Below are 26,430 nucleotides of genomic sequence, written 5' to 3'. Positions count from 1 at the left end.
TAGAATTGACAGTATCAGAATCCTTTCTGTATGCATTATGACATAAAATCCTTTTCAGGTTCATTTTGTTCCTGTATAAAAATGTGGGTTTTTCACCTACTATATCTTGATGTCATCGTCAATGGTTAAAATGTCCCAATATTTGTTTATAATGGATCTAATTTCATCATTGTCTCTAGTATAGAAAGTTGGGAACTTAACCTTGTTTGAGACATTATTAATAATCATATTATTTGTATTGGTTGGGCCAAAATAGGGTGCACCTCTAGTTTCCCTTAATTCGGGTGTTATTTCTAAATGTTCTTCGATTTCATTTGGTTTATAACCCCTTTCTAATAGTTGGCTTCTCAACTCATCCAAGTCCCTTTCTAGGCCTACTCCATTGGAGTTCATCCTGGACATTCTTAAAGCCTGGCCTTTCATAATATTTTTAAAAACATATGTGGGATGCATGCTGGTTCTGAATAGTAACATATTTCTGTGACAGTTCTTTCTAAAAACTCCAGTGTTGATCAAGCCACATGGTAATTTTTCAATAAATAAATCCAAAAATTCAATCCTAGTCATATTATATTGTGATGTAAATTTAAGGCACTCTGTTAACTCATTGATTGTTAAAATAAAGTCATTCAAAGTATTCATATTGCCTTTCCATAAAATAAATAAATCATCCACAAAGCGCCTATAAAAAATCACATTGGATTTAAACAGAGAATTATGGAACAATGTTGTCTCTTCCCAATGGGCTAAAAACATGTTGGCGTAGCTGTTCGCACATGGAGTGCCCATAGCTACGCCTTCACATTGCCTATAAACATTGTCATTAAACATAAAAACATTGTTCTCCAAAATTAATTCAAGGAAATGTGTTATAAGATCAATAAGAACTTCAGAGTAATCACTATGCTTCCTGAGGTAGCATGACACATAATTTAAGCCTAGATCATTCGGAATTATTGTAAATAATGATTGAACATCAAGTGTGACTAGTATTAATTCATCTATAACCATGCAATCCTTTAATTCATCATAGAGATCTGTTAAAAAATGTTTAGAGTCTCGTAACACATATGGGTTGTTGTTTAAAATACATCTCAAGTGTTTCTCAATAAAAACCGAAATATGCTCAGTCACCCATCCTTTCCCAGAAACTATTGGTCGCATTGGTGGGTCAGTATAACTCTTGTGAATTTTAGGTAGACCCTGTATGATGGGAATGGTGGGTGAAGGTATATGTAAAAATCCATAGAGGTTTTTATCAATTAATCTACTTTTAAAAATATCAGTTAGGACATTGTGAACATAAATACACATGGTGCTGATAGAGTTCATGCACTCCTTCTTATAAAATTTATCATGCAACATTGTACTCATTTTGTATACATAATATTCTGTATCTAAAACCACTATTCCGGAACCTTTGTCCGCTGGTCTAATGGTAATACTGGTATCATTTTTTAGTTTGTTCAAGCTAACCCTCTCATTATAAGTTAAGTTATTGAATCTTTTCTTCTTGTTCTGAGCAGATCCACTATTAGTATAAAACTTATGGAGCTCTTCTTCTGTTAATTTAAAATAAGTTTCAACTAAAGGATGATTGTTTGGTATAAAATCACTTAAATTTTTAAAACTGAAATGTTTCTTTTCATTAGTCGGTGGGTCAGTCATTACAGAATTTGCTTCAGGTTTGAACAAGTATTTCAACATTAAATTACGGCAAAACACTTTGAGATCCCTTACTGTATCTATCACACTACTATTAGTGTGTGGGATAAAATTTAGTCCCTTATTCAGAAGCTTGACTTCATCATTTGTTAAATCAATGCTAGATAGATTGAAAATTAAACCTTGTGGTTGTTGTTCCACATTTTCTTTATAGTTGTGTGATGAAGGGATTCCCCCGATAGTTTCCTTTTCTGCCTCCCCCTGCTCATTGATCTGGACCTCCTCTGGTCCTTGTCTTGGCGTATGGCTAAAGGGAAGGATAGATCAAAGTGTGAGCCTGTGATAATACCTTTATCTTTTGTTTTAGGTTTTACAACAGGAGTAGTTATAAGTTTATCTTTAGTATTACTGATGTTAATGTTGGGGTATAAATTACTATTATTGACAGTACCCTCATGCGTTATGTGTATGACGTCTGAAGAGTCATTACAATCAGTAATTGCATCATTCTCAATAGTGATATTATTGTCTAAGTTAGCTGAAACATTACTAGTGACAATATGGGGGTTCACATCAATCTTCCTATGGGTTACATTATTCCCCAATGTATGTGAAGTTATGGATTTATCTGATGAAAATTCATCAGTGGTAAGTGGTGTTTTCCTCACAGTTTTGTCAACTTCTGGGGTAAAATTCCTACCATTGGTTGTATGTTGGTTTCCTTTAGGTACATTATAGCTGCCCATATTGGTACTTGTTCTTCCATTCATATATCCTGTTGTAGTATCATTTCTAACAGTATTGTCATTGTGAAATACATTTCTAGGCCAGGTGAAGACATTCCCTGATCTAAAATCCCTGAAATCTCTAGAAACTTTTGTCTTTTTTTGTTGGAAAAGTTTATGTTCATATGCTGATATACAATCCAGAATGTTATCAAACAAAGCACTAACAATACTGTCAGGGAATTCACTAAATAATTCAGAATGCTTAGCATTTAAACTGTCCGTTAGTATTCTTTCTTCTGGCAGAAAAAAGTCAATCAATAGTCTTAAATACTTACGGCTGGTTTCAATGTTTATCCGTTGCCACAATGCCAGCAACTCAGGGTACTCTTTTCCTTGGCTGGGCATGGAAAATACCCTTAGTCCCCGTGGTATGATATTGTTCTGTAAGCAGAATTCAAAATGAACTCTCTGAGCCTGCAAACGTTTGAGTTTATAAAAATCTTTTTCAATTTCCCCAAGGAGTTTATGTAGTCTATCCATGTCCACCGCTGCTCCTTCGTTTTCACTGGTTCCATCAGCTTCCTCAAAAAACCATGTCGGTGTAGTTGTTCCTTTTAGATGTTTCTGAAAACGTGATGTTAGCATCTCCATACTCCGGTATTCACCTCCAGTTGTCCGTGTGCTTTCCGTGCCCTGATGTTCATCTCCGGGCATTTGTGTTTTCTCGATGGTGTCCTCGCCTCGATGTTCACCTCTCAACCTATACGGTAACTCAATTTGCGTCATATTACTTTGCTTCTTAACAACCGTCGTAAAGCGACTTAGCTGAAGTTAACGTCGTATTGGGTACTTTAAAGTTGCTCGTTTAACAAAGAGTCACAACCGGTGTACAGCCCACCGACTGTAGTAACGAACGTTGAAAAATACTGTTCACTCTCTATTTGAATGTTCGGGAATTTAAAGTTATGAGTATAGAATTGCCAGCGGATTTGTTGTAATTAATTCCGGCTCGTATCTTTATAAATAAACAAACAAGTTTTAGTCTCTTCAAAAGTACACAGCCCACTCTCCGTTAGGTTTGTTATAAGTAAAAGTTAAAAATATGTGAGATAACGGCCCAACGGATTAACGCACCAGGTACCTGGTAAATAGTGGGTAAATTCAGTGCAAGAGGCTAGGTACCTGTGCGTGAAGTGGCTTCTGTACAGATATTGTAAGATAAATCCAAGGTTAAGTTCAGTTTCAAATGTTCAATCAAAAGCAGAACTTGTTCGATGTAAATCCAAACTATTTATTGTGCACAAACTGACAGAACAAACTGACAGAACAAAAACAGAGATGAGCGCTTTCACTAAAGTTAGCTTCTTCAGATCATTACATTCTCATTTTGTGGTAATGCTTTATATAGTATTCTCATTAGTTGTTAATTAGGAAATTGGTATCAATTAAACAATTCCGTAGAAAAGGAGGGAGAATATTACATTCAAACAATTATGAGTGAAGCGTCACTGCAGAATATCATTACAAACACCAAATATCAACTACAGATAGAATTTATATAACATATTATACTACATTAAAACATTAAAACATATTAAAAACTGTTATAAACATTAGAAGATGGAGGGTTTTACTATCCAAAAAAATCATTCAAAAAAGTCATTAGACCCTATATGTGGGATATTCATATGGAGCGTGGGTTCCTCTAGTGTTAATATATATTCTATTATACTGTATAAATGGGTTAACCTTGATTGATGTAGTAAAAAAAAAAAAAAAAAAAAAAAAAAAAAAAATTTTTGGATATGTGCTACTAAAGCCATGATATTATGCCCAAAGGATAATAATTTATAATATTTAATTTATTTCTTAGGTGGGATGTAAAGCATATTAAATAAAAAATGAATCATGATGAAATAAATGAAAATGTAAAAACTCCTTATATATAAATAAAAATAAATAGATATGTTAAATGAGAATATGAATGAGAAATGTATATATAAATATGATTATTAAAAGTGTATTATATGAAGGTATTATCACAGGCTCACACTTTGATCTATCCTTCCCTTTAGCCATACGCCAAGACAAGGACCAGAGGAGGTCCAGATCAATGAGCAGGGGGAGGCAGAAAAGGAAACTATCGGGGGAATCCCTTCATCACACAACTATAAAGAAAATGTGGAACAACAACCACAAGGTTTAATTTTCAATCTATCTAGCATTGATTTAACAAATGATGAAGTCAAGCTTCTGAATAAGGGACTAAATTTTATCCCACACACTAATAGTAGTGTGATAGATACAGTAAGGGATCTCAAAGTGTTTTGCGTAATTTAATGTTGAAATACTTGTTCAAACCTGAAGCAAATTCTGTAATGACTGACCCACCGACTAATGAAAAGAAACATTTCAGTTTTAAAAATTTAAGTGATTTTATACCAAACAATCATCCTTTAGTTGAAACTTATTTTAAATTAACAGAAGAAGAGCTCCATAAGTTTTATACTAATAGTGGATCTGCTCAGAACAAGAAGAAAAGATTCAATAACTTAACTTATAATGAGAGGGTTAGCTTGAACAAACTAAAAAATGATACCAGTATTACCATTAGACCAGCGGACAAAGGTTCCGGAATAGTGGTTTTAGATACAGAATATTATGTATACAAAATGAATACAATGTTGCATGATAAATTTTATAAGAAGGAGTGCATGAACTCTATCAGCACCATGTGTATTTATGTTCACAATGTCCTAACTGATATTTTTAAAAGTAGATTAATTGATAAAAACCTCTATGAATTTTTACATATACCTTCACCCACCATTCCCATCATACAGGGTCTACCTAAAATTCACAAGAGTTATACTGACCCACCAATGCGACCAATAGTTTCTGGGAAAGGATGGGTGACTGAGCATATTTCGGTTTTATTGAGAAACACTTGAGATGTATTTTAAACAACAACCCATATGTGTTACGAGACTCTAAACATTTTTTAACAGATCTCTATGATGAATTAAAGGATTGCATGGTTATAGATGAATTAATACTAGTCACACTTGATGTTCAATCATTATTTACAATAATTCCGAATGATCTAGGCTTAAATTATGTGTCATGCTACCTCAGGAAGCATAGTGATTACTCTGAAGTTCTTATTGATCTTATAACACATTTCCTTGAATTAATTTTGGAGAACAATGTTTTTATGTTTAATGACAATGTTTATAGGCAATGTGAAGGCGTAGCTATGGGCACTCCATGTGCTTAACAGCTACGCCAACATGTTTTTAGCCCATTGGGAAGAGACAACATTGTTCCATAATTCTCTGTTTAAATCCAATGTGATTTTTTATAGGCGCTTTGTGGATGATTTATTTATTTTATGGAAAGGCAATATGAATACTTTGAATGACTTTATTTTAACAATCAATGAGTTGACAGAGTGCCTTATATTTACATCACAATATAATATGACTAGGATTGAATTTTTGGATTTATTTATTGAAAAATTACCATGTGGCTTGATCAACACTGGAGTTTTTAGAAAGAACTGTCACAGAAATATGTTACTATTCAGAACCAGCATGCATCCCACATATGTTTTTAAAAATATTATGAAAGGCCAGGCTTTAAGAATGTCCAGGATGAACTCCAATGGAGTAGGCCTAGAAAGGGACTTGGATGAGTTGAGAAGCCAACTATTAGAAAGGGGTTATAAACCAAATGAAATCGAAGAACATTTAGAAATAACACCCGAATTAAGGGAAACTAGAGGTGCACCCTATTTTGGCCCAACCAATACAAATAATATGATTATTAATAATGTCTCAAACAAGGTTAAGTTCCCAACTTTCTATACTAGAGACAATGATGAAATTAGATCCATTATAAACAAATATTGGGACATTTTAACCATTGACGATGACATCAAGAATATAGTAGGTGAAAAACCCACATTTTTATACAGGAACAAAATGAACCTGAAAAGGATTTTATGTCATAATGCATACAGAAAGGATTCTGATACTGTCAATTCTACCATGCCCTGTGGTAACTGCAATTTTTGCACATTAATTAATGTTGACCCTATTTTCATACACCCTGATTTGAACAAAGAATTTACTTTTAATGTAAATGCCAACTGCATGACATGCCATGTCGTTTATCTAGCAGTGTGCTCGGTTTGCTCATCCTTCTACGTAGGCAAAACCAACAGATGCCTACGGGATAGGATGAGGGAACACTGCTACAACATTAGAAAGTTAAATACCAATAATGCTTTAGCAAAACATGTCATGGAAGCAGGTGTAGAACATACCTTTACATTTAGGGTCCTAGAGGTCATAACACCAAACCCAAGGGGAGGAAATATAAGATGTCATACCGAGAATAGGGAGAGTGGCTGGATAATTTTATTAAGAGCAGATAGAGGGCATGGTTTGAATGAGAGGGCATCGATCAAACCATACCTAAAGCAAAGAAGACATATCAAATAAAGCAATGGCTCATACTCATACCTATTTTTATATTTCCATCACATATTTATATATGAGCATCTACATTTATACCATTTATACTATATTCATCATATTTATTTTTCGACCATCCACCCCACTTTTCCCTTAATGCTCCCTACTGGCATTCTAATATGATATCACATACCCATACATTTTTCACATATATTCTACATAATATACATCTTAAATACATATTTTAATGATTCATACCTTCATATGCTTACATTTTATATATGATAGCTCATCTACCCTGACATAATCCATATACATATATACATATCCATGCAATCATATCTCTTTTTCATAGTTACCAATACATATTTTTATATATCCACACACACTTTTTCATATTTATCCATACCATTTATATTCGTTTATTTATTTATTTATTCACACATTCATAGAATCATTAAATATTCATAACCATCTACTTATATATTTATATGCTTACACTCCTTACATATATATATATATATACATACATCCATAACATCAACTAATACCATATCATATCATATACATATCTACACATCTACATTTCATATTTCACATACACACATATAGGTCATAAGTATATATATATTTTAATCAACTTTAACCATTTTCATATAATACACTTTTAATAATCATATTTATATATACATTTCTCATTCATATTCTCATTTAACATATCTATTTATTTTTATTTATATATAAGGAGTTTTTACATTTTCATTTATTTCATCATGATTCATTTTTTATTTAATATGCTTTACATCCCACCAAAGAAATAAATTAAATATTATAAATTATTATCCTTTGGGCATAATATTATGGCTTTAGTAGCACATATCCAAAAAATTTTTTTTTTTTTTTTTTTTTTTTTTTTTTTTTACTACATCAATCAAGGTTAACCCATTTATACAGTATAATAGAATATATATTAACACTAGAGGAACCCACGCTCCATATGAATATCCCACATATAGGGTCTAATGACTTTTTTGAATGATTTTTTTGGATAGTAAAACCCTCCATCTTCTAATGTTTATAACAGTTTTTAATATGTTTTAATGTTTTAATGTTTTAATGTAGTATAATATGTTATATAAATTCTATCTGTAGTTGATATTTGGTGTTTGTAATGATATTCTGCAGTGACGCTTCACTCATAATTGTTTGAATGTAATACTCTCCCTCCTTTTCTACGGAATTGTTTAATTGATACCAATTTCCTAATTAACAACTAATGAGAATACTATATAAAGCATTACCACAAAATGAGAATGTAATGATCTGAAGAAGCTAACTTTAGTGAAAGCGCTCATCTCTGTTTTTGTTCTGTCAGTTTGTTCTGTCAGTTCGTGCACAATAAATAGTTTGGATTTACATCGAACAAGTTCTGCTTTTGATTGAACATTTGAAACTGAACTTAACCTTGGATTTATCTTACAATATCTGTACAGAAGCCACTTCACGCACAGGTACCTAGCCTCTTGCACTGAATTTACCCACTATTTACCAGGTACCTGGTGCGTTAATCCGTTGGGCCGTTATCTCACATATTTTTAATCTCCTAGTGTGTTTCATCTGGCAGAGACTACATCTGCAATTAACCAATCCTATCCACCAACCCGCTGTTCCCCTCTCTTTTTTGCCTATGCCCACCCCTGTTGATTTAACAATCCTCCCTCACCACTCTCTCTTTATCAGATGTCTCCTTCTACATTGTTCCCCTTCCCTCATTGTGTTACTGCATACCCTGTTAGTCTTGTCTGCCTTTCCCTGTAACTTACCCAACTCCTCTTACCTTCCTCTTATTTCCTCCCCTAACATTCCCCTTCTCTTAAAAAAAGAATGGGCACCTGTTTCACAAAAAAAAGACTATTCCTTGTACCCTACTTCCATCCTGCTCATTCCTGCTCATTCCTGCTCATTCCTTATTTGCTTGCCTTCTGTTCTGCCCTCCCTGTTTGTTTCCCCTTTTCATCTCTATCCCATATTCCCATCTCCAGCTTTTATCTAGTGAAAAAATAGATACAAATGCCATATGCTTACCCCAAAAAGGGCTTATAAAATGATCATCTTTTTGTGGTCATGCATTGCATGATGGGTCATGGAAAGCATCCTTAAAGACTGTAAATAACCAATGAGATTTGGCACTTCTTTTTGTATAATAAAAATGATGTCCAGTCTATGTCACACACTATGCATATTGCCATTGGTCGCTCAAATGAGCTGAGTGCCATTGTGCCACGGTTGTGAAATATGAAGTACAATAAAGCATTTGTTGCTACTGCTATCATAGCTCAGTTGTTAATGGCCTGCTTTGTAGACTGTCAATTCCACATTTTGCCAATGTTCAGGTATTTCAGGTGAATATCTGTGTATGTCATACCCACCTTCACCATTGTGTTCAGCAGTCCTATACTCACCAGCTCCCTTTGTAAAGCAGAGTTTTACATTGGTCCATAAGACAATTTTTTGAATATATTTTGCCTTGAATCACAACACTAACTCAACACATTACAATTTATGTGTGCATAGCTTTGTGAGGGCTACACTAGATGCTAGTTCATGGTCAGTGTTTACAACAGCTGCCCGTACTTTACTCTGGCTGTAGGTTAGCCTAACACAATCTTTCTGCTGGTCCCTACTACAGACATGATGAGGAACTGCTCATTGCATAAACTGGACTGTCCACATACATTCTTATTAAGTCATGGGGTTTGAAATGTACACATGGTAACCACCATTGGCCTGGCTGTGAAGGTGGACATGATGTTGCTAAATCTCCACGTATGTCATCTACCAATTGTTTAGAAAAAGAAGTGGTGACAGTGACAGATTTCATTTCCTTGGACTCAAAGGTCTATGCAGATGGTGACTGCAGCCCTAAAAGTAAAATACATGATCTGATGTTGTAAATCTTTTTTCATTCAATAGGATCTCGGTTCCATCCTCAGAAGCGACATGGCTGTTTCCAAGCTTGCGCCAGCCAAAACCTCTCAGCTAAGACCTACCTATAATGCCCCTCTCCTAGTTACTCCAGATCTCATTTTCCACATTCCTAGTCAGATGTGCTAGATATCTCTCTCAAAGATAAGTAGAAAATTATTATTTTTAAGACAGTTTCTCTTCAAAATTTTTTAATTTTTAGTCAAGTTAGTCTTTTCTCACTGTCGCCTATAACTTAGTTATTTTCTCTACCCTTTTCCTTGGTAATTTAAATTTTACCATTTTTGGTACTGTCCCTCTCTTCTGCCTTTGACAGACCCTTCCTTACCACTTGTGGCATTTTTTAAATACCATCTTTGGTATTCACTCCCTTATTTTAATTTTTCTATAGGATTGCTTTCTTGCCTTATTATGTCAGACAAAGCTAAGTTGGGTTTTAAACAATGTGACAACTGTGGACAGAAATGCCTAACTCAGATACACATGCTTGTTGCATCTACTGTTTGGGCATGGATCATATTAGAGCTGACTGTGACATTTGTGTTAGTTTTAGTAATTGTACACTAGCAGAACATAAAAATAAACATCTTAAAAGGTTTACTCAAGGCACCTTTTTCGGAGGCTCTATCTGAGTCGGAGGTCTCACCCCCTCCAAAGACCAAAAAACATAAGGAAAAATGGAGTCACTTGGTTCCTGCATCTCCATCAGTTACGGGACCGAGTTGGTTCTGTGCTTCACCAGCGCCCTTGGCACAGACCTCCTGAGCACCAGACTCTGTGTCTTCTCCCTTCGTGCCATCCATGATATTCACCCCTATTTCGGTTCTGACCTCGGCACCACTGACTTCAGTGCCGTCCTTGGATCTGACATCAGCTCTGATGACTGTACCTGCTTCGACAACATCCCTAGCCATGGTGCCAACAGTTTCTTCAGCTCCATCAGCTCCAAAACATGAATACCTGCCAAGGACAAGATATTCTCCAACATACGACTCTTTTTTGGGGCAGAGGTTTAGCCCCTTTCTAGAAAGACCTGATTCTCCTTCAGCAGTCTCTTTTAGATCCACTAGGAGTTTTTCTGAATTAGATCTAGTGCAGGTTGTGGACCAGCTTGTGGCAGCTAGGGGATTGCCCATTCCAGCTAAACCTTCCATCCCCCTAGGCTCGGAATCCTTTACTTCTACTTCCTCTGTTTATTCTCTTCCGGCCTCTGCCCAGATCCTGGAGATCTTGGTACGGATGTCCACTCTGGTGCATACTGTCTTGGTACCGACAGCAGTGTTTCCTCTATCGGCACCATCCACCCTTGCTGCATCAGCTCTGGTGGAACTGATGCTCTCCTGGAGCAGTGCTTGGACCGTCCATACCTTGGTACCTAGCCGGCACCTATTTTCTCGCTGGTACCATCTATGTCCATGGCCCCGATGGCTTCTAGCTCTCTCAGAACTCCTCACTGGAGGTAGGCTCCTTAGGGTGAGGTGTGACCCCGGTTCTGAGGTTGTCCCACACTGTTCTGGACTCCCATCCCTCCTCAGGTGGGCCTACTGTACAGGTAGTGGACTCACAGTTAACACCAATGACATCAGTATCAGAATCCTCCCTTAGCATGCACCTCTCCCAGCCCTCTATTTCAGGACCCCTGGCACGGGAGTCACAAGAACCATCTTTGAAGGGAACCCCTTCTCTGGAGTCCTCCTCAGAAGATCCCACTATGGAGCCACCTCGGAAGAAATGGTGCAAAAGGAAGCACCTTGATTTAGCGGAGGAAAATATCACCAAAGACACTGATTGTGATGACAGGGAAGGGTCCCCACGGTCTCTCCCATATGACGTCTTATTCAGATACATTCTTGAAATCCTCAAGCAGCAGGGAGACTGGAAGTTCTCTAACCCTTCTTCTGAGGAATCGGTGTTCATGCAGGCCTTCCATGCCCGACCATCTACTTCCTGGGTGACTACACCAGCAGATGACCTTGTTAAACTCATTGTGCAGCATGCCTTGAAGGCCCTGAACAATGTAAAACCTGTACATCGGAGGACAGACGAAATTTTATCTACACCTGAAGACCAGCCCCACTGGTCCAAGCAGTTGACATTTGATGCTATGGTTGCAGCGGCCACAAAGAGGGAACTGGCAGAAGATAGTTCCACCGTCCATCCTCCAAACAGAGAGTCCTGGACCATGGACAGACTAGGAAAACAGACCTATGCTTCAGCAACCTTTGCTATTCGGTCGCTGAACTATCTGGCACACTTTACTCACCTCCAAAGAGATCTAATTTTTGAAATGTCTTCCTCTTTGGTGGGAGTACTGCCTGATGAGGTGTGTGATACTGTCGCCTCACAGCTAGCTACCCTTGAATCCATCTCAAACTCCTCGATGCATTTGATATCTCACTCCACAAAGGGGGCAGCTCGAGCTGCCGCATCAGGCATTGTCATGAGACATAATGCTTGGATGTGGTTGTGTGACTTCGCAGACCCCTTTAAATCTTCCTTCGTCAATGCACCTGTCGAAGAATCTGCACTTTTTGGACCCAAAGTACAAGACACACTTGCACGTAGTGAGAAATATGGAAAGACCTTGTCTGCTGTGGGCATATACTTTTCCAACCCTCAGAGGTCCTACTCCAGGAACCAGAAGGGAGGAAAAATGTGGTTCAAGAAATCCCAAGGACCTTTTCGTGACACTCGTGGTGAACAATCCCCCAGGGGCAGAGGGGGCAACTCATATGGAAGATGCCCCTTGCAGGGTAGAGACAGTCCACATAACCAGGGCACTAGAGATTCTTTCTCCGGCAGACCCTGCCAGCGCTCCTGAGCAGCGGCCCGATTGCTTTCCTCTGGAAGCAGTCGGGGGTCGTTTTTCTCTGCATCTACCAGCCTGGCATCTTATTACTACCAATGTTTGGGTGCAGAGAATAATATCCAGAGGCTACCAAATACCATTTGATTTAACTCCCTGACCTGTCATACGAATCCTCGATGTACCACCCGATCAGAGGGAATTAGCAGCCTTAGAAATAGAAAAGCTGCTAAGAGAAAGAGTCATCTAACCAGTCCCACCAGACCAGACAGGATCCAGGCTTTACTCAAGATTCTTTTTAGTGCCAAAAAATATAGGGGACTGGAGACCAATCCTGGATCTCAGCCTATTAAACAAATTTATCAAACCTCAAAAATTCCGGATGGTCACGATACAGTCTATTCTTCCCTTCCTAGGGAGGGACAACTGGATGTGCTCTATAGACCTCCAGGACCCATACTACCACATAAATATGGATCACTGTTCCCGGAGGTTTCTCCACTTCCAGCTGGGAGCCAATCACTACCAGTTCAGGGCACTGCCATTCAATCTCTCGACAGCCCCTTGAGTGTTCACCAAATGTATGGCAGTTGTGGTAGCTAATCTTAGACTACAAGGATTTCAGGTGTTTCCCTATCTAGACAATTGGCTCCTTACTGCTCTGACCAGGATTCTCCTAATCCACAATGTCTCTTACACTCAAGGTATCGCTCTCCACTTGTGGATTATAATCAAGAAGGACAAATCTCAAATGTCCCCAACGAAGATACTGAAATTCATTGGAGCGGTCTTCGACTGCAACTCTTAGGCTTCATGGCAACTGCCATTACGTTGGTACCACTGGCGAGACTGCACATGAGAATCCTACAGTGGCTCCTTTCTGCACAATGGTCATTGCTAACTCACCCACTCAACCACATGATACGTCTTACAAACCATTGCAAGGAAGAAATGTTATAGTGGATGAAGCCACAAACAAATCTTTGGTGTCGACCGTTCTGTCTTCCCCAGCCCATGGCCACGGTGACCACGGATGCTTCCCTGTTAGGTTGAGGGGGCATTTACAGGGAAAGACTGTCCAAGGCACCTGGTCCCCCATAGAAGCCAATTTGCACATAAATGTCCTGGAACTGAGGGCAGTTCTCTTAGCATTACAAATGTTCCATGCATCCCTACCCTCTGGGACCATTGCAATTCAGTCAGACAACATGTCGGTTGTCTGGTATATCAACAAGCAAGGTGAAACCAGGTCTTACCTCCTGTGTCTGGAAGCCATGAGGATTTGGCACTGGGCAATAGCTTCCAACCATTAATGTATAGCAACACACATTCCTGGAAGTTCCAAACTTATTGTGGACAACATGAGCAGGAACATCCTGATGCCTCATGAGTGGTCCCTCAACCCAGTAACAGCAGATCAAATCTTCCAAAGCTGGGGCAAGCCTTGATGTGACCTGTTTGCTTATCCCATAAACTACAAATGCAGAAGCTACTTTGCCCTGATCCCCCCTCAGGGAGAACCACCAAGGGATGCTCTAATGCACGATTGGCCACCAGGTCTTCTGTATGCCTTTCCCCCATTTCCCCTCATTTCAAAGTTTCTCCAGAAAGCTCAGAGGTTGAGATGCAAAGTGATCCTCATTGCCCCCTACTGGCCCTGTCAAGTCTGGTTCCTGTTTCTATGGCCTCATCTGATTCATAGCCCGTGGATCCTGGATCATTACCAAGACCTATCTCATCCTCAGGGACTGATTCATGCAAACCTGCACAGTCTCAAGCTCACAGCTTGGTTCCTCCACTTCCAATGATTGCCAGGCTGCCTGACATCTCATCATCTGTTCGTGAAATTCTTCTGGCTTCACACAAACCTTCCATTAGGAAAGTTTATTCTAGTAAATGGATTAGGTTCTCTATCTGAGGCAAAGATCAGAACTTAGACCCTTTCTCTGTGCCTATTCAAAAGATCCTACAATACCTGACTACTCTTTTACATGCAGGAGCCTCAGCTTTGGCGATACATTTAGCAGCTATCGCAAGTTTTCATAACAGTCTTGATAATTCTTCAATTATGTCACACCGCCTATGCAAGACCTTTTTGAAAGGGGTATTACATGTTAAACTTATGGTCAAGCCTCCCTTAGAACCCTGGGACTTGGCTTTGGTACTTCAATCTCTCACAGGTTCTCCTTTCAAGCCCTTTGATTCATGTGATTTGAAATTTTTGTCATGGAAATCCTTACTTCTAGTAGCACTTACCTCAGCAAGAAGAGTATCTGAGCTGCAGGCCTTAAGTGTAAAGAGTCCTTACTTGATCTTACACATGGATAGGGTGTCCCTTCATACTGACCCTTCTTTCTTGTCCAAGGTCATTTCTGGCTTTTCCATTAACCAGTCTATTGACCTGCCGGTTTACTTCCCTCAGCATTCTAACAGAGCAGAGTACCGTTTGCACACTCTTGATGTGCATTGGCAGCTTCGTAGTTATTTGGACAGGACTAAATCTTTCAGGAAAACAGATCAATTGTTTGTGGCCTTTGCAGGACCCAGATTGGTTAAACCTGTTTCCAAAGTGACTTTATCCTCCTGGCTTAGAAACATCATTACCTTTATCTACCAATAGAATAAGCTATCCTTACCTTCCAGAATAGAGGTTCATTCTACCAGATCTATGGCTACTTCTATAGCATTTCATTCCAGAGCCTCTATGGATGATATCTGCGCAGCAGCCACTTGGGCAAGACCTCATACTTTTATATCTCATTACAAATTGGATTTGGCCTCCAGGGGATGAGCATATTTTGGTTCTATGGTGCTCAGGAATATCCTTCCTTAGGGCCACCCAGGACACAAGTAGCTGTGGACTCGGTCCTATTTGTAATGAATGAACAAAGAATTACAACATCAGACAAAGACGTCATGTTTTACCATAACGCTTGATCTATGTTATAGATCTTTGTTCATTCATTACACCCCACCCACCTCCCCCCTGCCTGGACTGCTGGTGGACTTTAGGAACTTCTGGATAGGGTATTTGCTCAGACAGAGCCTCCTACTATTTTTTCTATTACTACATCTATTATCTAATGGTGGGCTTACTCTGGAGTAACTAGGAGAGGGGAATTATGGGTAGGTCTTAGCTGAGAGTTTTTGGCTGGTGCGAGCTTGGAAACAGCCATGTTGGTTCTGAGGACGAAACCGAGGTCCTATTTGTAATGAATGAACAAAGATCTACAACACAGACAGAACGTTATGGTAAGACATAACTTTTTTTTTCCTTGAAAAGAAAGCCATGATAACTTTGGTTAAGATATGAAAGAACAAAGACATTGTCAGTAAAAGTTCATATTGTCAAACATGATTTTATTAGTAATAACCTACAGCAGTGAAACTTGAACTATAAGTAAGATCTTGCTCCATAAAAGCAATGCATCTTTAATTTTGGTGTTAGGCTGGGAAAAATGATGGTAAAAGAAGAAGGGAAGAGGGTGTCCAAGGCCATGATGTATACATAGTATTACTAAATTAATGAATATGAATTTACAAGATCTTAAAGAAGCAGTTATGAACAGACAGATGTGGTATGCTAAAGTCTGTGAGGTGATGAAGAGTTGGACTCAGCTAAATGACTAGACAACAACAACAACAACAACAGCAACAGCAACAATGTATCTGGTTAATTAGATGAAGAGACTCCAAAGGAACTGGACTAAAAAGATATCTAGTTTGAAATTTTTCAATTTTTAATCCAGGTTAAGAATGGTTTACTTGTATTTTCTGCCTTATCATAGCTTGAGAGTTTATTTACTGCTGGTTTTTGATATCTGTATGAATTATTAACTGTTTACTAGTTTAGCTCTAGCTGAGGGTACATACTGAGTTAAATATATTTAGGTCCAAATGGAACCTACAATCACCTCTTCTTCATATAAGAGAATGAACTGATTCAAAGAACACAGAGTTCCTACATGGACTGGTTTGCCATCTAAACTGAAATGTCTTGATTTTGCTCAAAGTTTTTAAGTGTTAATGATATGGGCATCCTGACACAGTGTAGCAACTGCCTCATGTACATGGACAACCATCTATACTACCACCTAAGGACACAATTTGTGAGAGATGCAGTTACATTAAGAACCTAGAGTCTATAATCTCTCACTCACAAGCCTATACCTGGCACTGAGAAGGTTGTCAACATAATCACTACACCTCAAACACCACCCACAACTACACAAGACACACCCACATATGCGGAGGTTCTCAACAAATACAAACCCAAAGGAGACCTCAGAGGCAAAAACATATGGGAACTTCACAACCCTCCACACCACATACCATGCATAGTCCACACACCTGTGTCTTGCAACCACTAAGGCCTAACTATAAACCCAACATATTAGTCATAGGAGACCTCATTATGAGACACACAGATGTGCCTCTCTCCAGTCTGGATAAGGAGAAAATCACAGTTATTTGTCTGTCAGTGCCAGACTCTGCCATATCACACATGCACTCAAGTCTCTCCAAAACAGGTACTGTTATGAGTCTGTCATAGTCCATGTTGGCATGAACGACTTGAGACATACTTCCGTGGACTATATGAAGACAGACATGATTGAGCTCACTGAATATGTGTCCCAGGCAGGTATGTCCCTAGCCTTAAGCAGCATTCTACCATCACCCAGAATGATGCTTCAATGCAAACAGAAAATGATTGACTTTAACAATTGACTTAGTTTCTGGTATCATTCCAGGGGGATCCAGTACATGACAGTCTGGGAAGATATGATCGACAAACCACGATACTTTGCTAGAGATGGACTGTATCTGTCTCACTTGAGCTTCATGCTTTTGGCAAAGGCCCTTGCCACCCCCATAGTGCCTTTTTTAGGAAGAGTCATGAGGTCGATACTAAAACCTAAAAATTTCAACAAAACGGCAGTAAAAGGTCATGCTACTGAACTCTAGGAGTCTAAACATGAAACTGCATGCATTGTAAGCTTTCTTAACCCTGGAAGATGCTGACATTTGTACAGTTACAGATACCTGGTTCAAAGCTAAGGAGAGCACCCCAGCCTTATCTGGTTAAGCTAAGGAGAGCACCCCAGCCTTATCTGGTTACTCATCCTATCATACATTCAGACCTCAAACTGCAGGCAGCAAAGCCAAAGGAGGTGGAGTTTCAATATATATTAAAGACACACACACCTCCAGGCTGATCAAACAGCATGATGCACAGGAGACACTCCAGGTGCAATTAACCATTGACAAGACCCCTATTCAAATCATAGCTAGCTACAGGCCCCTAAATTTGACTCAAGATGTCCACTCCACCTATCTGGACCTCTTCGAATCTATCAAGATCAGCCCTTTACCCTGATCCTGGGCAACTTTAACTACTTAACCATAGAGTGGATAAACTGCTCATGCCAGAACACAAATACACAGAGATTCCTCAATTTTATCAATGCAAATGCCTTGAAACAGCTAGTCGATACCCCCACAAGAGGTGTTAATATCTTGGACTTGGTATTAACCAACATGGGTAACCACTGCAGAACCCCCACAGTATCATTCTCCCTGGTAAGTTCCAACCATAAAGTGGTCGCTTTCGAAGTCACCATGTCCCCTGACCACCCTCTAGCTAGGGTCAAACAAAAAACTTCTCCAAAGCTGATTACAACCTCACAAGGGATGGTATAAACAGCTTCATGGCCCCCTCCCCCTCTGTAGAAACTGTCAACAATGTCCAAATCTACACCAACATACTATATTAGCATTTATATAGATGCATGGAATCAGGAATACCTGACAGGACAAAATCATCCTCCACAAGGAAGAGTAAACCTGTCTGGTGGACATCTGCAATAAATAAAATATTTGACTGAAGACTTGAGAAAGCGTGGCTTATTCTACGTGAAAATGCTTGTCTAAATAAATCTGTTTTAAGCCGTGGTGTTCATCTGGATTTTTTTTTTGCTATAATAAATAAACTATATAACAATAGGAAAATATTGCTGTCCAGGACAAAGAAGGAGCAGGTGCCCAATTGGAAGCAATCTCTCCTTAGCATGAACAAGCAAATAAGAGCACTAGTGAAATCCTCAAAAGCCAACCTGGAGTCCAAATTGGCCACATCTACTAGAGACAATCACAAGGCCTTCTTCACATATGTCTGCCATCTCAAAGGAATCAACCAGATCTGTTCAGAACTGGTGGTCAAGGACATCACATACACAAATGCTGTATTTATAGACAAAATACTGGCTGACTGATTCAGTGAAAACTTCACCTCTCTGCCCCCCCCCCCCATTAGTAAATCAGGACATCCCCAGTACCTGCCCCCTTCGCCTTATCTCTAGGGAACAGGTCATCACTGCTCTCTCAAAGGCAAAAAATACAGCCTTCATCTGACCCAATAACATCCCAGGCTGCAACCTACATGAACTCAGGCTTGAACTTGCAGCACCATTAGGCACTCTATTCAACCAAAGCCTGAGTACCGGCTTTGTGCCAGCTGAATGGAGGACGGCCACTGTCATCCCTTAACACAAAGACACCAATCCAGCAAATTATAGACCCATCAGCCTAACTAGCCTGATCTGAAAGGCCATGGAATGGGTTATCATGGACCTCATTAACAGGGACATTGGCAGCCTCCAAACACTCAACCTCACATAGTTTGGCTTTGTCAATGGAAGGTCATGTCTGTTAAATCTGGTCAACTTCTTTGAGACAGTCACCAAAGCCATGGGCAAGGGAAACACGGTGCACACTGCCTACTTTGACCTGGCCAAAGCCTTCAACACACTATTCCCCACTCAGGCATAATAGATAAACTCTCTCAACTAAGCATCAGTCCATTTGTTACCAGATGGGTAGCAAACTGGCTCACTGCTAGAACCCACCTAATCAAAACAAGGGATGCCACCTCAAGCAGTGCACCCGTAACAAGCAGCGTACCCCAGTGATCAGTCTTGGGCCCTCTGTTATTTGGGATATACTTCCCTGAGGTGAAGGGCAAAACCAGTGGGCTATGGCTGACCAAGTCTGCAGATGATTGCAAGCTTGGCGTGGTCATCATTTCCCCAAGTGATGTGGACATCCTCCAAGAGGGTTTTACCCAAACAAATGACTGGTGCCAAAAACATGGCCTCAAGTTGAATGCCAAAAAATGCATCATCAGCCCCTTTGGGGAGAGTGACATCCCCACATTTTATCACTTTAATAACAAAGTCCTAAGCATGCAATCAGTCATGAGGGATATGGGCACCTAGGTTGATAGCAACCTGACTTTTGACCACCATGTTGCTTCCATTGTATGGAAAGCTTCCTACATGGCAGACCTCATAAGTAAGGGTACCTCATCCAGGGACAAGGAGGTCATAACATCCCTGTATTCTTCCCTTATAAGGCCCCTTATTGAGTACAATGCCCCCTTCGACATGTACCTCGCAAAGCACATGCAGAAGATGAAAAGACCACAGAGGTTCCTCACCAGGAGAATCTGAGGCCTCAAACATCTACACTACACAGATAGCCTAAAAGCCCTGTCCCTCTAATCAGTTTCATACAGACTCCTCAGAGGTGACCTCTGTCTGGCATACAAAGCAATCTCAGACCCCCACCTTAATGGAACTGTTGCATATCCGCAAGTCAAGCTCCACTCGAGTAACCTGCATGTGTGACCTCAGCCTGGTCTGTGACATCAATAGGACTTGTTGGTGGGACAGATTTGTGTCCCAGAGACTCCTCCATCCGTGGAATAGACTCCCTCTCCATGTCAAGCAGAGTACCTCATTATCCATTTTTAAGCACAACCTGGATAACTGGATGGGAAACAGAAAATACAGCCCTGGGATTCCACCTGTGTCCCTGCTGGACAGGGGCTTTGGGTGCTGACTTATGTAAACATGGGCTAAACTCTTGGCTAGGCTTATAAGGGCCTCAGAGCCAATAGTCTAGTAACTTCCTAGGATCCTATGAATAGGATAGGCTAATTTTTTGGGCTAGGATATTTACACTTTGGTAGTAGAGGTAATGGATCACTGTCTTTGAAGTTGGCCCATTCTAATTTTTTTGTCTGGAAACCTTGATTGATTGATTGATTTAAAAACAGAACAATGACCACTTCACAGACTAGTAAATTCTGACTTGAAAACAAAAACACCAGATTAAATTTGTTAATATACATGTATATATATTTATATGTAGGTCTACTAAATAAAGTAGACACATCCAAATGTCGAGGACATTAATGACAACAACTGAAACACTGACACATCAATAAGCATTAGCCATGAGAATTTCTCAGCCCATACAAACAAAACAAAACAAAACAGCAAAAAACATGTTTTTACTAAAGGGGCAGGGGCAAGCCCCCCCCCCCACCTGTCACACCCTCTGCTAATTATATATACTAACACTGAAATCTCATAATACCAGGAAATGGGCATATTCCCCAACCATGGAAATTGTGGGATCTTGCACACCTATCAACCATAGGTTTAGCTGCCCAAATTGTGTCCGCTAAACAGATCTCAGCTCTAAGTACAGAATACAGTCAACCATATTAGGTAGTACTATACTGTATATACATATATATATATATATATATATATATATATATATAAATATATATATATATATATATATATATATATATATATATATATATATATATATATATATATATATATATACATATATATATATATATATATATATATATATATATATATATATATATACATATGGGTCCCCTTCACATGATCAACTTTTCACAAAGCTGAAATTCATATGGCTGAGACCATATGATCGACTTTTGAAAAGCCGACCATGGGGAACAGCTATCTCTGTACAGTGCAGAATGGGAAAATTTCCCTCTTCTGCACTGTAGTGCGATCTCAGATTTGGTATATTTTAGTTACTCGGGGTATGGGGGGGTGGAGCCCTCCTGCTAACAGCTTTTAGGTAAGTGTTGGTTGTGTTTTTGTGTTTACTTTACATGTTTGGCTTTTCAAAAGTCGATCATATGGTCTCGGCCATATGAATTTCGACTTTGTGAAAAGCTAATCATGTAAAGTAGACCCATATATATATATATATATATATATACAGAAAAAGAGAGAGAGAAAAATTTTCATTGTGTTCTACATGAGTATTTTCACAGCCTATTATTTATTTTGCTCAGGGTAAAGGTTAATGATGTGAATTGGTTATCATTCCATTGTGTAGTGAAATACTTGATCTTATTCAGCCCTGAAGACATTGCCAAGACATCAGCTCATCTGGTCATTTTTTTTAGAAATTTAAGAAATATTTATCTTTATCTTGTTTTAAAAGCTATATTTTTATTTATAAGATGCTAATTTATTGGCTGTATTGGATTTGTGTGTCATATAAAACATTAAATTGTTGTCTAGCACTGTCCCTAGATCTTTAATGATAGTATCATTTTAATGGGTTTATGTTAAAGTAGTTGAAGTGCAGTTGTGTGAACGGCATTCTTCGAAATTATATTTTCAAGGTTTTGTAATTTCAAACACAACTTTAGCGATCTACAATGCCAAAAACCTATTTCTGTTTTACGTCCCAGATGGCAAATAGGCTTTAGCACACAACTCCTGGAAACAGTGAATGTCAAAATCCAATTTTACCATGTTCAACATTAGGGAGAAAAATTATTTCAGCTTTTGACATTTCAGTTCAGTATTCTGAACAGTCGCACAACTGCACTTCATCTATTTGATGGTAAATCATTTTAATGATCTGACCATTTATTTTGAAATTATAATTTATGTTCTTTTACCAAGTTTTTTGATGCTACCTTTAGTGTTGTTAAAAGTAAAGCTGTTATTAATGCACCAGGTATGTCTTTTTATAGCCCATCTTAGAGAACTTTGGCACCTTTTATCAAAGTAATTACGTTTTCCAGTTTACAGTCATCATCATATTTGGTTATCCAGAGCTCACTTCTCCCTTTTATATCTAAGAAGAATAGTCCAACAAGAAGTGGTCCTAGTACAGAGACCTGTATCTAGAGTTTCATTTAAAGTTGAATAGTGATAAATATCTTACTCTGGAATATTTTATGCATTTGTATAGCCTGGTTTTGCCATTTGGCTTGGGGCCTAACTGAAAAGGATCCATGGTTCAGTCAATCGGCTCATCAAACAATTGTCAATAACTACACAAATAAACTAATACATGCACATTGACTTGTGTCATGTTGCTTAATCAGAGTTTGAACCACTGAACTACATATGGATAGACATTTTACTAATTTTAATTTGTGGATTTTTCCCTTATGTGGCACAGAACTGCATGCCTTAGGATAGTCATGCACTGTTGGCCCTTGATCAAGTGCAGTTGTTACCTTTTCAAAAATGCTAAAAAATTCAAAATGTAAGCGTCTATTAGCAAACCCATGCTGTATACATGTAAGAAGAGCTGGTCTACTGTATCATTTTAGACAAGCTTCATTATTAATCTTCAATAATTTTATATGGAATACTATTCTGACTAATGGGTATAACATTATTTGGGTCTGATATACTTCCTCTCTGCAGTGAATTGGTACCACTACAGTCTGTCATGTCAATATTTTGTTTAACATGATTGATAAGGGTTTAATTAGATTTCCTCTGGTCCTGTATAGGAAACCAAAAAGATATGTTGTCTGGTCCCATGGAACTTCAGATTTTAATTGTAATTGTGGCAAGCCAGTCAAAGTAACATAGGAAGACATTGCTCTGAATACATCTCAAGTGACCCAAGTTCAGTTTGCAGCTCTGGTGTCTGATGGACCTGCCTAGGAAGGATGGAAGTGAGTGTCTGCTGCCTGCTTACCCATTCTGGCAGTCAGGGAGGGAGGTGGCCCTGCCTCAGCACTTGACTGATATCTAATGGGAGCACTAGGTGTTGTACCCAAGGAGCACAAGTCTGTGAGTATGGGCTGCCATTGTGTAAATGCATATAACCATGTTAGCATACAGAGACATGCTCGCTGTGGCTAACAGGAAGCAGTTATGCTCCATGAGCTGATATTATGAAGAGGAGCTGTTCCACTGGGGAGAGGTTGCATGGTGCATAAGATGAGCAAGTTGGCGTGCTCCCTGCAACCTGACTCTCTCCATTAGGAAAAGAGTGCACCAAGTGGACTACCCAGGCAGGAATAAATAGATTATATGGCCCTCACCTTATCCTGGGATACCTGGAACACATCCCAGTGAAACAAAGGAGCTACTAGACTGGTCCTGTTTAGAAACAAATTACTTCTGAAAACAGTTATCATACCTGTACTTACATATGGGGTACGTGCAATCTCTTGTGGCTCTGTGATTGTTTATAGATAACATTGCATTGTCAATTTTCTCTTTGAGTTTTTTTTTCCAAAAAGAGCTACTACATATAATCCACATTTATCTAGAGACTGGTCATGTATAATGCTGGTGCGTGTTGGAGCATGTTCTCACTGCCTGTTCAGGTGTAATTCATTCAAGAGTCTCCGCAGATGAAAGGTACCACTCCCACATGGTACTACTGAGCTATATTTGGAACTCCGTGGTGCCATAACTTACCCATAAAAGCTATGATAGTAATGAAGGAGATACTAAGGTACAGTAAGAGAGTGGGAAAGGACCAGATAGATCAAGAATGAGGCACTTACTGAGCTTGTGCTTGATGAGAAAATACACTGAAATACAATGAAAGACCGAGGTTAAAGACGGAGATAGAAGGCAGGAAAGGTCATTATAAAGTAATAAGTTCTTAGTAGATAGACTAGAAATGGTGTGAAGTGCAAAGATGGTGGTCAGAGAATATGTAAGGAGAAAGACTGGGGGAGAGAGGGAGTCAGTAAATGACGTGCTTCCATATACATAACATTCATGTTATGAAGTTAGGAAAATGAAATGAATTGAAGAAGATGAAGAATTGAACTGTGATGTTAAATGCATGCAAAATGCCAATGAAACTCCAAAAAATGCTAGAATATGCAATTTATACTGCTGTTCATGACAGCACCTTTACATACACACATATCAGGTACTGTCTTTTCTACTGGTTATATTTACCTGTACCATCATTACGATGCTACCATTTACTTATTAGAAGCTTCCTGGTACTGTTGTTTCTCCATGTTGTCATAATGATTTTAATACTATTTCATCAAATGTTACAATCAAAGTACTCTGAACATACTGTCTCATACTACATATGCATATTTTTTTACTATTATGATTACACATCTGCTTGCTGCGGTGTCTACCGTTTCTACTTGACTTGTTTCAGCATTGAAGTAGACTACTTTTCAGTGCAGGATAATCTGTTCACTTAAAGCATTCCTGGCAATCAAAAATTAAGCAAACAAATAAATAGCTAACAAATATGTGAGATGAAACATTGCACAAATAATTATAATTTCTTTAGAGGGGCTTCATGTTGCACTGTATGCTCAAGGGAAATTAAAATGCCCAGCACTGAAGGGCTGATAAATAATTTTCTTGGTATGTGAATTAAATAAAATGTTTGCTACAACAGCACGGACAAACTCTTCAGTATTAGTAAACAGTCCCTTAATACAGGAACAGTTGGAGTGTGATGCAGGATTTTATTTTTTCATAAGATCTCAGTGTTACTGAGTATCCTATGAGTCATGAGGGAGTCTGGAGTTCATTTCCCTAACAAAGTTACATCTTTATCCTAGCAGAATAGCTCAATGAATTAAAGCTAACAATAGCTAAAACATTAATCTTGTAGTCCTGATTCGGATTTCCCCAGTCTTCAGTCCTACAGTATATGACCATGTGAAAGTCAATTACATACATACCTCTCAACCTCCCAGATCAAGAAATCTGGAAAAAGCCAAAAAAATAATGAGGGAAGGGGGGTCAAACGCCAAAAATAGGGACATATTTTAAATATTGCTCCTATAAACTTAAACAGTTGCTACAATAACAGATTTTGTATTATTATGCATTTTCTGAAGAATATGAAGTCTGAAATTCAAATGTCTGTCATTATCTATTATCATTTAGTAGCTTCAGCCTTCAATGACTTCCTAGAAAAATATAAATTTTAGGCGGATCAGTTCAAAAATATGAGGTAAAAATCTAGATATTCTGCGAAAATCTGGACAGTTGAGAGGAAAAAGTAACTTGTGCCTTATGGATCTTGCCTGCTTGAGAAAATGAATTGCGAAAGAATGTTTTAACCCAGGACATATGTTTTGGGATTTTTCTCTCCCTGAAAAAAATATAATAACTTTGGTCTAAGTGCTATCAGTCAGCAAGCAAGGCAGTAGGTAGAAAGTAGGAGGCATGTCCCACCTAAAATTCAGTGCACAGTGGGAGCAGTGGGTTAATCGAGAAAAGAGGCCATCCAGCACTTTCAGTATGTTTACAGGCTTTGAATGAAAGTTATAGCAGTGCTACATTTTTCTTTCATCATTTGTTATAGCTTTTATTTATCATTTTTTGAGACTCATCCTTCATAAAAACAAGCATGCAAGGACAGCAGTATAAAATGGGTGAAAGGGGGCAATTTGGCACAAAGTGAATATCTGGTAAAACAGTCATAACTCACAAGTGTGAATTCTGTTGCACGCCTCATACATATGACATAATAAAATACTGGGACACTGAGAATGTTAAGAGAACTGAATACCAAATGATAATTTATTTTGTGAAGTTTATATTGATTGTGAAATGCTGCATGAATGAAAATACAGTTAGCCATATCTACATGCAGCTGCATCTCACCAGAATAC

Source organism: Protopterus annectens, chromosome 13.part0, assembly GCF_019279795.1.
Source record: "Protopterus annectens isolate FY-2018-M chromosome 13.part0, PAN1.0, whole genome shotgun sequence".
Classification (NCBI taxonomy): Eukaryota; Metazoa; Chordata; order Ceratodontiformes; family Protopteridae; genus Protopterus; species Protopterus annectens.
The sequence above is the reverse complement of the archived record's forward strand: the minus strand, read 5'-3'. Positions refer to the sequence as shown.